Genomic DNA, 13,507 nt, shown 5'->3' with positions numbered 1-13,507 from the left:
AAATTCCTAATCTTTACCACTCTGTGCTAATTTATAGAACTGAATTTGTAATGTTTGAAGAAACATTGCACATTTGAATGACACATACCTAAACAATAAACTAACATTTTATATCTTCATTTCTACTACTTGGCTAGTAAGATTTCTTCAAATTTGGGGTATTGAAGGGTAAGATATTTTTTATTAGAGTCAGAAAACAGAAAGGAGGAAACTCTAGCCGAAGTGTTATCACATTAAAAACACACCCAGTCTTTTGATTTTCTCTATTTTTTCCTTCAAGCAAATCAAAGATGCCTTACCTACTTTAAGAGATCGGACTGCCTGAGATCTGTTTCATTTAAGAACCAGATCATTTAGGAGGTACCAGAAATACTTCATTAGCAGCCACTTCAGGAAATAAGGAGATGCCTATGATAATATATTATTTGAAAGCTATGAATAGTAGAGATATTCAAGGAAGTCTGGTTAACAAGCATTGTAGAAGGGGATACACGTATTTGCTAAAGCCAAAACACTTTTTCCAGAAAGATATTTTCCACTTTAAGAGAATAACTTGTATGTTCATAGTAAAACCACCAAGAGCCAGGAATTTTCCAATTCATTTGTCATTATAGGAAATGGTGTTCTTATTGCCATCCAAGAAATTTTGCTGACGGGCAATATTTTCTGCTGGACTATGTCTCAGGAAATGGTCCTCTAATTTATTCAGGAAGAAAAACTTAAGTATAAAATATCGGCCAAAAGCCGGTATCTTATTGGTCCTCGTTCAAAGATAGCATAAATAAGGCGAATATGGTCTCTGTTCAAAAGGGACAATAACACTCTAAGATTTTTATGGCATTCTCTTTCAAAGACTTCAAAGCCTCTGATAAATAACATGGCATAAGCCATTCCATAGACAGGAGACAGATAAGGGAAAAAATACCATTCTCCTTACTTCATGGGCATAAAATCTGAAAAGATGAAAAGAGAAGCGACTCCAAACCAGGCTTCTCTTCAGTTTAAAAAAAAAAAAAAAAGCACCATATAAATCTAACAGAATGAATGCAACCACCATGTGCCTCATTTATGTAAAACTACTTATTTTCTTATTTACTTTGATAATTTTGGCAAAAACAAATTGTTTCCTTGAATTTCCATTTCCCCTGTGGCTATTTTCTCCAATCCAGCCTCCAGACTGCCTACCAAGGTTCTAAAACACAGTCTGGTTCTCTCATTATCTTAATTAAAATGGATCCACATGGTCTGCACTGAATTAACTAGAGGATCCACTGAGTAGCATTCTTCAATTTATACCACTCTTCATTCATTCATTTATTCAATCAATATCTCTCCCTACACTCTAATCATACTAAGATGCTCAATATTACTTGCACAATGTGATACACTTCTTTAGTTTCTTATTCCATTTCTCCTACTGGAAATGTTTTTACTCTGTTCATCTGACAAAAGAAAATTCTAATTCATACCAAGATGAAATTCACACATTTTTCACTTTGAGAATCAATTCTTGAATATTTTATCTGAGAAAACAAATCATTTCTTCCTCTGTGCTTCCGTAACAATTTATTCAGACCATCATTAAAATACATATTCCATTATAATTAGTTGAATGTGTTTGTTTCTTTCACTGGATGTCAGGGACCATGGCTTATTCATATCTGTAACTTACTGCACCCAGAATGTTGCCTGGAAACTCAATGGGCATTTGTTATATCGAAATAAATTAGATATGGATACTTATAGAATCCACTATTTCTTCAACATTGAGATATTTGACATCAGTAGTGTGTCTACATCTCTGTACTAGGAGGTGTGAGCATTCATGGCATATAAAGGAGAGAGGTCTTAACTTGGAATTGCTTATAATTAGAAGGGAAGACAAGTAGATATCAATAATGCAATTCTACATCCAATGTAGTAGTTATGTTGAAACCTGATTCAAATAGAGGCCCTGTTCTTACTATTATTCCACATTATCAATTAAGAAATTTTATATTTTTCTGAGGCTAACATCATTCTTTCTAAATTAATTCTCCATTTCTAGCAAACAAAATATTTCCCCAGTTTTAGCACCTATATTGAGGTTCTGTTTCAAATAATGTTGGTTATCAATATGGATGCTGTGACTTACATATGTGTCTCTTACTGATGAATTCAGAGAGAGGCAGGATTAACCTTTTTGTTTACTATAATTGCTCTGAGGCATTGAGATGTTTCTAAGAGCACAAAGCTACAAATCAAACAATTTTGAATCTCTAAATGAATCTTCATAGCCAGACTACTAAATTTTACTCATTCCATCAAAGAGGGATGGATGATTTCATGCCTTGAGAGTGGTTGTGACTTTATATCTGAGTCACTCTTTAAAACAAGTTTTCAATGATGAATAGGCCGAATACTTCCGTAAAACTCATTGATTCATCAGTGACTATCCTATGGAAATCTGTTCTAAAGTAATTCTGATCTGCATTCAAATACTGTATGTGGTATACAGTCGAAAGCGAAGTAAATGGGCTAATATGACCTTTCTTTGAGATGCATATGGGACAACTGATAGAATTAATTGAGCTTTCTAAACTCTGTAGAGTGATTTATGTTACTAAGGATCTCTGGCTTTAATGCTGAGCTTTATTTGTCAAAAGGCCAATGAAATAACCGTATTGAATCCAAAGCATTCCAGGTCATTTCTGTAAGCAAGCACACAATCTGCTGCTGTGGTATATAAGGAAGTTTAGCCCATTTACCTTTAGATATAAACAATAGAATTTCCTTAGATAAATGTGATGCAATGTGAGTTATATGCTCTAATGTGTAAAGAATGGTTAATTATAGAAGCCAACAAGTTCTAGGAGAAATATCATTTGGAACATCAATATATGGGCTACATGCCAAATGAAATTTTTACTCTGCTAGAACATACTTAGGTCTCAATATAAGGAAGGAAAAATAAAATGGTATGTACGATTGTGCAGGAACTTTACATTTCAGAGACACAATAGGAAAAGAAATACATCTCAAGAGACAACTTCAGAAAAAGGGCTGATTTCTGAGTCTTTCCAAATTTTCAGAAGACCGTGAGACAAATTTTTTCTACAAATGCAAAATTCACTGAGGATCTCAGGAAGAGGCAATGAAGCAGCTTGGAGGAGGAATTCTCAGTCTGCTCAGTAAATCTGCTAAGTTTGTAAATCTACTGAGGTCTCCAGAACATGTGTAGCCCATTCTAGATCTAGTAAACAGATTGATAGAATGTCTTTTATATATTTATTTTTGCATTAATTTAGAAGAAAACACAGATGCAATAAGAGTCCCACTTACACACATACCTTTAATATTGTCTTTCGGCTCAAATAAGACAGATTTGTAATAGCAAAAAACAGTTCATTTTTACTTATTCTTCATATACATTAACTACTCAAACAGTCTCATGGGGAAGCATGGATACTTATAACTGCTCATAAGAAAAAGCATGTTTTACATAAATTATTACACTAAAGAAGACATATATATATATATACACTATATATATATATTATAGTATATAAGGAACATGAGGATGCATTTGGAGTCAAAGAACATAATACATTTTGTATCTTTCATAATTTTTCTACAGAGCAGTACAAGCAAGAAATTGTTTTTCAGCTCTTCCCTCTCAGTGATTGATTTGAAAATAAGTTTAGCTTGCCTCAGTGCTGGTCACAGTTATTTGCAGGGTTTTTCTTATGTCATATCCTTAAAATGTGCTAAAATTGATTTCCTTCTATGCAAAGATTATTTTGGTACATTTCACATGTATCCCAACCTCCAGTGACATTTAGTTATCATTAAATGACTACAGTGAGTGGAAAATAAGAAAGCGGAAACATTCCAGTTCTTATGCATTCACTCAGAAGTCTTCAACTCCTTTAGAACCAGGAATCATTTTCTCCACTAACAGAACAATAGCATTCTTATGCTTGAAAAATAAAAAAAATATATAGATCTTTAGCAAAAGAGTTGGAAAGCTACAGTATTTCTGAAACAAGGTATCATTAATTATACATTCCATCTCAAACTCTATGCCAATTTTCTCCTTGACAAACTACAGATAGATATTTCTTGGATCAATATTTTATATAAGAAATAATAGATTTGGGGCAAGATTATCCTATAAAGGACCAATGTTACAAACTTGGTTGAATCTTGTCCTGGTGACCAAGTCTATCCAGAATGACATACTTTGGTTGAGTTTTACTCAGCCTTTTACTTTGGGCAACAACTAATGGTCAATATCTGCTACGTGATTTCCTGGTACTGGTCCTGGTGCTCTATATAGAGCTGCTGGCAAAGCCATAGCTCTTTTGGGAGAGTAAAGATTGGGAGAAATGGCCTACTAGCTAACCAAATAATTTTAAAGAACAGAAAATCTTTCTGTGTTTTAATTCCACCCATTTTCTTTTTACACATTTTATTGGTTTGTTTGATCACTACAAATATGTCTGATATTGAGAATAGAATGTTCCTTCTATATGCTTACAACATGATTATGACTATCAGGACTCTTAAGGGGAAATTGGTTCTGCTTATGAACTATTATTATCAAAGATTGCTTAAAGTCATTTACTTTAAAACCAAAATTATTTGGGTCAGTTATCTTTCAAAATGTAACTGATCCTATCAACACCATATAACAAGATAATTTAGTTAGTTACACATTTATTCCTAACTAATTCATCCTGGCAGATTCACCAAGGAAATTAGTTTCTTAAAACCAGAGGTTCCATCAGTGCATTTGCTGAGATATTTTCTTTTTCTATAGCCATAGTGGGTGGCTGGTAACTTATGTTTTGAAAATGTTCCAATCTAAATCATCTAGGTCACACTGCATGGTGAAGAACTTTAAGAGACTTAATAATTCATTTGTTCACATGCTGAAAAAGACTCAGAAACTGTTTCTCAAGTAAACTCTTAGACCCACCTATTCTATTGGCCCACCTCAATGTGGAAATTGGGTGGTCATCTATTCAAGAAGTAGTGTTGGTTTTTGATCTGGTTTTCATAAAAGGTTGTCAACCCTCCTGCTCAGTTAGTTAATTTTTAAAATACAGAGTCTGTCCTTAATCAGTAACAAAGAATTATTTATTGCCAGAGAACATACTTTCAAACCGTTTGCTAGCTAACTTCTCTCAGAAGCCGTTTGAAAGGAATTTCATTTCTGGAGATTGTTTTGAAAAAAAATGAAGTGTATGTCTCTCTCTAGACATCTTAATTTTTAACCCCTGAATCATGCTGTGCTATTTACTTAGCCTCTGACAAGATATTTCCTTTCTTGTACTTTGACATTATCCCTTGGCTTACATTAATAGATGCCCTAAAAATGCTTTATGAAATGGACTACTACAGTTACTCAATAATGCTATTAAAATGTCATCCACTACATAAACCAGAATCCCCTATATAAAGACCTACTCAAGGCATGGGCCTTTGTGCTTGACCTTACAAACAACTAGTATGTTTTCTCCTTAAGTGATCATATGATTCCTATAAACTAATCACAGCTCCTTTTGCTTCAACTGCCAAGGAGCTCAGAGTTAAATTTATTAATGAAAGTATGTTATTATATTAAAGTCTTCATATGCATTTCTTAATTCTAAATTTTCTATGAGTTTGCTTTTGTCTTCTATATTTTTCATGGCCTTGGCTTTATAATTTATGCATATATTTTTGGGTTTTGTGTATATCACTGAAAGATATCCCAAAACGTTTTGTAAAAAAAAATGGGTTCTAGCTAAAGAGAAATAAAATAATCAGATATCCCACTATATTTTAAGATACTGAAAAAGATATAAGTGGGGGGGGAAGGTGAGTTAAAGTGGTAATGGAAAAATCACTAGAGCACTAAAGGTGAGTAAAATGAAGGTAGTAATTACTGAAATTAGAAGTAAAGAACATGAGGATATTACATAGTGAGATCTAAGGAGACTCTGGCAACAAGATGAAAATAAATACAGATTAAATGTAGTAAGTAAACAAAAAGAAATGTAAACTAAAAGGCAGAAGTCTGCAGGCAAGAGAAGAAAAAATTGAATACTTTGACACACACAGCAGCAACAAAACCATTCAAGTAATGTGCCAACTAAACAACGCACACTGCACCTGTGCATCAACTGTGCAATATTCTGGGAACCAAAACCAGATCAGGTCACCATCTTTCATGCCATCGTGTACATAGGTTCATAATGTATATTTTAATGAATGTTGTATTCACAACAGTTTTCAACACATCACCAAACATTTAAAATCTAGTTGTTACAGTTACTCTTACTTAATATTCTCAAATCTATGAATTCACTTAGTTAGTCAATAAATTCAAATTCAATAAACGTAGTTTTCCTCTTGGAATGCTTTGCAAAGTAACCCCTAGCATCAAATTCAGAAGAATGAGGCAGGGTTGGTGGAGGAGACCACAGAGGGAAGAGTGGTGATGAGCCCTTCACAAGTCTGATTGAGGGAGCTGGTGCTTCTTTTTCCTATGTTCTTCCCAAACAATACATTTGCATTTCCTTTTACCCCCTCAGTAGTTTACTTTCACCAAGCCTTTCAGCAAGACCTTGAATTACTAGAACAGTGCTTGTCAAGTGTGGTCCCTTGACCAGCAGCAATAGTGTCATCTGGGAACACATTACAAAGGCAAATTCTGGAGCTCTACCCCAGACCTACTGAATCAGAAGTTCTGGGAGTAGGGCTCTTGCAATCTGTGTTACAATGGACCCTCTAGGTGTTCATAATGCATGAGCAAGTTTCAGGACCAGTGGACCAGAGGAACACATGGATATAAGGAGATGTCTGTTCATTCACAGTTATTAAATGTGAGGTGATAATAACAGGAATAGAGGCAGAGTTAGAAAAGGATGATAGAAAACTAGAGAAAAAGAAAATAAGCAAGTGACATCTTGCCATTTGCTTGTTCCAGAGGCTCAAATGAATATTTCAGTGTTCATATTTTAATTTTTTTTAATTTACTTTTTGTACATTTTTGTCTATGCTGTTCTTCATACTTGGTTTGTCTGAAAAGAGAAAGTCCAACACTAGGTTTACTGAGCAAAATGGGTACTAAGACTTCACATACTTTAGACTTGCTTAACTCATTATCCTCATACAGAGAGCATAACTCACCTTCAATTCCTAAATCATACTGCAAATGATCAAGTTTCCTCTTAGCTTTAACTCCATACAGGGATCAACATCACTAGTGCAATTCCGTCACTCCTGAGGTAAGACTCTGCAGCTGTTAAAACAGTGCATGCCCTGTAACAACACGCCAGCGTAGGGCAGGAAGCAAAGAAGGATTCTATTTCTAATTGAACCTCTGGTGGGAATTGAAATACGTGGTGTTTGATTTCTTGTACTAGAATTCATCTGCTTATCATAAACTTTTCAGTGGCACCCTTTCTGTCACCCTCCTCCTTTCTGTCACTCTTAAATACTTCCACCCCCTCAATTATCCCTTAACTTTGGTCTTTCAATAACTGGATCTGGTGCTATCTTTTCTGAAAGCAGGTACCTTTATTATTGAAATGGATCCACACCGTTAAGGGGAGGAAATTTGCAACCTGCTCCCTTATCAGTAGAGATGATTTAGAGAAAAACAATGAAGATAGTTCTAAAAAGAATGGATTATATATTGGATTATTTGGCTTAGATGAGCAAAGATTAGTGAGTGGATTGACCACATAATTCCCAAATTTATAATCTGGGAAACTTTTCAGAGCAAAGGGAAGGAGTGGCTATTATAGATTTTGCCAAGACAACTGACCCATGCTGGGACCGTTTTGGGCAAACCAGGAACATGCTCGATCTATTCATTGGAGACTTTTTGGCTGACTTCAGCCAAAAAGTCTCCAATGAGGGATTTTAATGAGAAAAATATTTATCATTTACTCTCCGTATCCATGGAAAACCAAATAAGAATAAAATCAGGACAAATTTTTTTGTGTATTTATAAGTTTATTGAGGACCCTGCTATCACTGGGCTCATTATCTACTTATTAAACGTATGGTTACATAAATTTAAACTTTCATTGTCCAGTTATTAGTTACATAATTAGATCACCTTGACTTTCAAAATGTTAATAGTAAAAATAGATACTGTGGGAGGTGTAGAGTTGCCATTCATGGGGACTCACTGCCTCTGTGCATAACTAACTGTCCTGAAACTCACTAGAAGCTCAATTTGTTTTGGGGTATCATACTACAATTATGCAGTTATAAAGTTCTCTGAAAGCAAAAAACTAAGATGCTCTTTCCAGATTCCTTCCTAACATACCATACAGTTCAAAATATCTCTTTAGTTATTTGGAGGTTTTCCATATATAACAATTCTCTCAACTTGTCTGTACACTGCCAATGATCAGATTATAAAAAGCCATTCAAGAAAGTGTAGACAAAGCAGTTCCACATCGTTTTTTTGGTATTCTTTTTATAAATATTTTGCTCACTGTAGACATTTTTCCTTTGAAGCACTCAAAATCTCTACACACTGCAAAATCTGGTATTTATCTGATGGGTCACATTTAATAATGAGATTTGACATTATCAGATTTAATCATGAAATCTGACACTATTAGAATCCTGGCTTTCAGAAGCAAGAGTTACTATAACATATTTGGATGGATGAAAGGAAGGAAGGAAGGGAGAGAAGGAGCGAGGGAAGGAGAGGGGGAGGAAGGGAGGAGGGAGGAAGGAAGAAAGGGGGGGAATATGGTAGGAAAGTTTTCTCAAACAAAACTTTCCCAAAATATTTTATGTCTTTAAGAAGTACTAAAATATATTAATATATTATACTTTATGTATGTTAATATATGTTATATTTTCTTATTTCTTCCAGATCTCTGATACAAGACAGAAATTTTAGAACTATGAATGATGGAGCACATACTCCCATAAAATGAGAAATATCAAGGCTTCTTAATAAATTCTATCTCTACAAAAAAATTAAGGCAATATAGCTGATTAATTTAGTGACTTCTAAATTAAAAAAAATTTTTTTAATTATTGTCAAGAAGTAAAAATGAATTGTTAGTTCAGATATTTTTTTCTTTTTGCCTCTTATTTGACCTAACATTGGATAGATACATCCTAAGAGTTGTCTCACACACAGCATGACCACCCATGCACTACTCCGTTATCTGTTAAATATATATTTCCCTCTTTTCTCATTATAGCATTGCATGCAACCCATGACTAGTGCCAAATAGTTAATACAGAGAAGTGGTTTCCAGGCAAAGTTCCTCACAGGGAGAGATCAATTCTGTCTGAGATGTTCTTGGAAGGCATTATGAAGAAGAGCTTTGCTCAACAGGGTACATTCTACAGAGTGACAAGATTAGAAAAGTAGGATGTCATTGAGAAAACCAATTTTCCTGTAGTAGAGATTTAATTGGAGGTAATGGTAAGAGAAAAAGCCAAACATTTATTGAGGTAAGACTTCCAGCCGAGGGGTTTGCATTTGATCTTCCGGGCTGAAGGAAGCACTAAAGGTTTGTGGAAGGGGATTTCAGGGTCTATGAGAATTAGATTGGTAGCAATGTACACAAGAGAATAATTTTGGGAACAGGTAAACCAGTATGGATTTTACTGGTCATCAGAGAGTGAGGTTAATGAGGATCTAAATTAGGGTATTGGCCCCTGAGAAAACCATAATTCAAAAAGAGTCATGTACCAAAATGTTCATTGCAGCTCTATTTACAATAGTCAGGATATGGAAGCAACCTAAGTGCCCATCAACAGATGAATATATAAAGAAGATGTGGCACATATATACAATGGAATATTACTCAGCCATAAAAAGAAACAAAATTGAGCTATTTGTAATGAGGTGGATGGACCTAGAGACTGTCATACAGAGTGAAGTAAGTCAGAAAGAGAAAGACAAATACTGTATGCTAACACATATATATGGAATTTAAGGGAAAAAAAATGTCATGAAGAACCTAGGGGTAAGACAGGAATAAAGACACAAACCTACTAGAGAATGGACTTGAGGATATGGGGAGGGGGAAGGGTAAGCTTTGACAAAGTGTGAGAGTGCCATGGACATATATACACTACCAAACGTAAAATAATAGCTAGTGGGGGGGGGCTTCCATGGTGGCGCAGTGGTTGAGAGTCCGCCTGCCGATGCAGGGGACACGAGTTCGTGCCCTGGTCTGGGAAGATCCCACATGCCGTGGAGCGGCTGGGCCTGTTAAACATGGCTGCTGAGCCTGCGCATCCAGAGCCTGTGCTCCGCAACGGGAGAGGCTACAACAGTGAGAGGCCCACATACCACAAAAATAATAATAATAATAATAGCTAGTGGGAAGCAGCCGCATAGCACAGGGAGATCAGCTCAGAGCTTTGTGACCACCTAGAGGGGTGGGATAGGGAGGGTGGGAGGGAGGGAGATGCAAGAGGGAAGAGATATGGGAACATATGTATATGTATAACTGATTCACTTTGCTATAAAGCAGAAACTAACACACCATTGTAAAGCAATTATACTCCAATAAAGATGTAAAATAAAATAAAATATAATAAATAAATAAATTAGGGTATTGGTGATGGTAGTGGGTAAGAAAAGGATACATGCAAAATATAGTATAAAAGAATAATCTAGGTGATATTATTACTGACTGAATATGAGGGTCTAATAAGAGGAGAGAATTTTAAAATTCTAAAGTATGAGTCTTCCTAAGATGATTGAGGTACCATTGATTTAAACAATGAAGAGGAAGCACACGGTGAAACATGGAGATGGTACGTGAAAGAAGAGTTTGATCTGAGTTATTGTAAATACATTGAGTTGATAGGAAATTCCAACAAAAATACTGAGTGAACAGTTGATGATGTGAACTGGTGGAGGTGTGATGTTTGAAGCTGAGGAAATGGATCGGACCTTTGATATACAGATTTTGATATACAGAGCGTATATGAAGGACTAAATAGCCCTGGGGAAAAAGGATCCAGTAAAGGAAGCAGAGTAAAGAGAGAACTGCGAATAGTGTCAGGAAAAGAGAAAGCACACTAGGTATTTCTAAAATGGAATTTAATACAGAGAATCAGTTGATATTAGATGGTTGCAAGAACAGAAAAGGGATTGTGAGGTTGCACAGAGATTAAGAACTGTAGGAAGCAGCTACTGTCCCTTGGGCTGGGAAAACAAAGGAAAAGAGGTGGTGATGTCAGAACTTTGAATATGGATGAGGGGCCCAGTAATCCTGGTGTTTGGTCCTTTGGCAAAAGCTCCTCGAAGCTGGTTCTTAGATCTCTGGTCTGGCAGGTGCCAAGAACTCTGCAGAGGGGACACAGTTCAACAGGTGCCCAGAAGAATGTGCTCCAGTGTGTGAGGGAATACGGGAACATCTCATACTCCAGTCTTTAAAGGAAGCATGTTGTTACCAACAGGTGCTGGTAGTGGCAAAAGAAGTTGGAGGCTGCAGCCAGCTGTCTGCTGTTACTGGAACAATGCTGCTACCGACTGGAAAACTAGAAAGGAAACCCTCTTTCTCTCCCTTCACCTTCCAACCTCTCTCTAGGGCCCTCTACTGGCAGGGCCTAACAGAAGCCAACTGATAAGGCAGTCTGGGAAAAGTTATTTATAGAGTTCCATGCCTAGCCTTATAGAGCAGAGTAGAAAAGCGTGTCTTGAATTTGAGAGACAATAGGTAAATAATCAGCACATCTAGAGAGGAACATATTACAGAAGCCTAAGGAAGATTGAGGTTTCAATAAGAAAGGGGAGGAAAACTCCAACAAATGCTGGAAATAGGTCAAAGATAATAGACTAGGCAAAGACCTTTGCATTTAGCGATTAAATTAAATGAAATGTTCTTAAATAGCTAAGTGTTGGAGAAAATTCTCATAAAGAACAGCGATTACTCTCAATGTCTTTGATTAACCTGTGTCAGTTTTCCCATTAAAGAACTTTAAAAATATTAAATTAAACTTTTATTATATCAATAGTAGATGGCAAATAATATTCCAAAATATTTGCAACAAAAAAAAATGATGCATATTTTAAATGAAAGTATTAACAATGAAGTATGAAATATTTTTATTTTACCAAAATAGTACTGGCTTGCCCAAGAAATACAGTTATAAAATACATTAGTATCTGTTTATTTTATTGTCACCAATACATTTTTAGGAAATTCTCATTAAATTCCTTCTGAATCAGTGACAAGATATGACTAGCCCATACAGGAACCAGTGATTTAATATTATGTTAGGATGCTACTGGCACAGCAGTGCAGGCCTCAGCATGAAAGAGTGGCATAAAGAAAATTCTTTCTCCCTCCTGCAGAGAAGAGAATTCTATCCCACCATCATCTCTGCTCTTTCCCTTCCCCCCCTACAGAGCCTAAAAAATTCGCCTAGAATGTACATTCCACAGTCCTCTGAAGTATTACAGTAATATTAATAAATTCCTTACATGACATTTGGACAAAAGCCAGTAATAGATACAAAAACTGAGGTGTCTTTCAGGTCTGAAATGGGTTTTTAAAAACTCTCCACGTTTAAGAAAAAGGCAAGCTAAATTTTGGTAGCTATAAATGCACTGATTTTCTTATTAAGTATTAGAAGACCAGCTTACGCTAAATACCGTGGGCATTCTGTGTTTACTTGCATGACAGAGCATGGAACTAGCAGCATATTTTGTTGCTGGAGCAGATCAGAGGCTAAAAGGTGTAAAATAATCCCAACTTCATATAAAAGGAAAAAAGGTTGAGTGAATGTCAAACATAATGATAAAGGCTCCAGTTTTGTTAAATTATCTCCCTTTTCCGTTACATATTCACGGAAGTTCCTTCAAGTCTCTAAGTGCTATCCTGAAGTTGCGCTTCTGAACACTCTGGAATACTTTATTTTTCCTACCAGTCTTTGTTTAGAAAACTATAGGCAAATGTATTTTACACACACACACACACACACACACCCGCACCCACAGTTTAGAGAGACTGCTAGACAAATTGCTATTTGGCAGAGAAACAAGAGCATATCCATGGCAAGTAGAGCTGTGCCCTAGTCAATCAATATTGATTCCATAAGTCATATTATAAGATAAAATGTACATATTTATATATGATAGTTACTATCCACTATTGCTGCATTGTACCATTTCTGAATAAATACTCAACCACATAAGCCAGGTAATATTATTCCCATTTGCCATATGAAGAAACAAAAGACAAAAGAAGACTTTGTCCAAGCTCATATAGCTCTATGAAAGATTTAGAAAAAACTCTAATGTCCAAGTTCTTTCCACTGAGCTGTACTGCAAAAAATGCCTATCTCCCACTTTACCCAAAACAGAGCAACTGATACTTCTGGTCTTCTGTTGTTCACAATGCTGTGTGTGTACTAAGAGGTATCATTGACTTATCTGTTTAGAAAAATGATGCCCCTGTATTCATGTTTTAGAACCATTCTGCCACCAACTATATACATACAGTCCAGCAACAGAAGGTCTTTCAGAAAGATCAGG

The sequence above is a fragment of the Mesoplodon mirus genome (genome assembly GCF_964341445.2).
Source record: "Mesoplodon mirus genome assembly, chromosome: 2".
In the NCBI taxonomy this organism is placed as follows: Eukaryota; Metazoa; Chordata; class Mammalia; order Artiodactyla; family Ziphiidae; genus Mesoplodon; species Mesoplodon mirus.
This window is presented reverse-complemented; position numbering follows the sequence as displayed.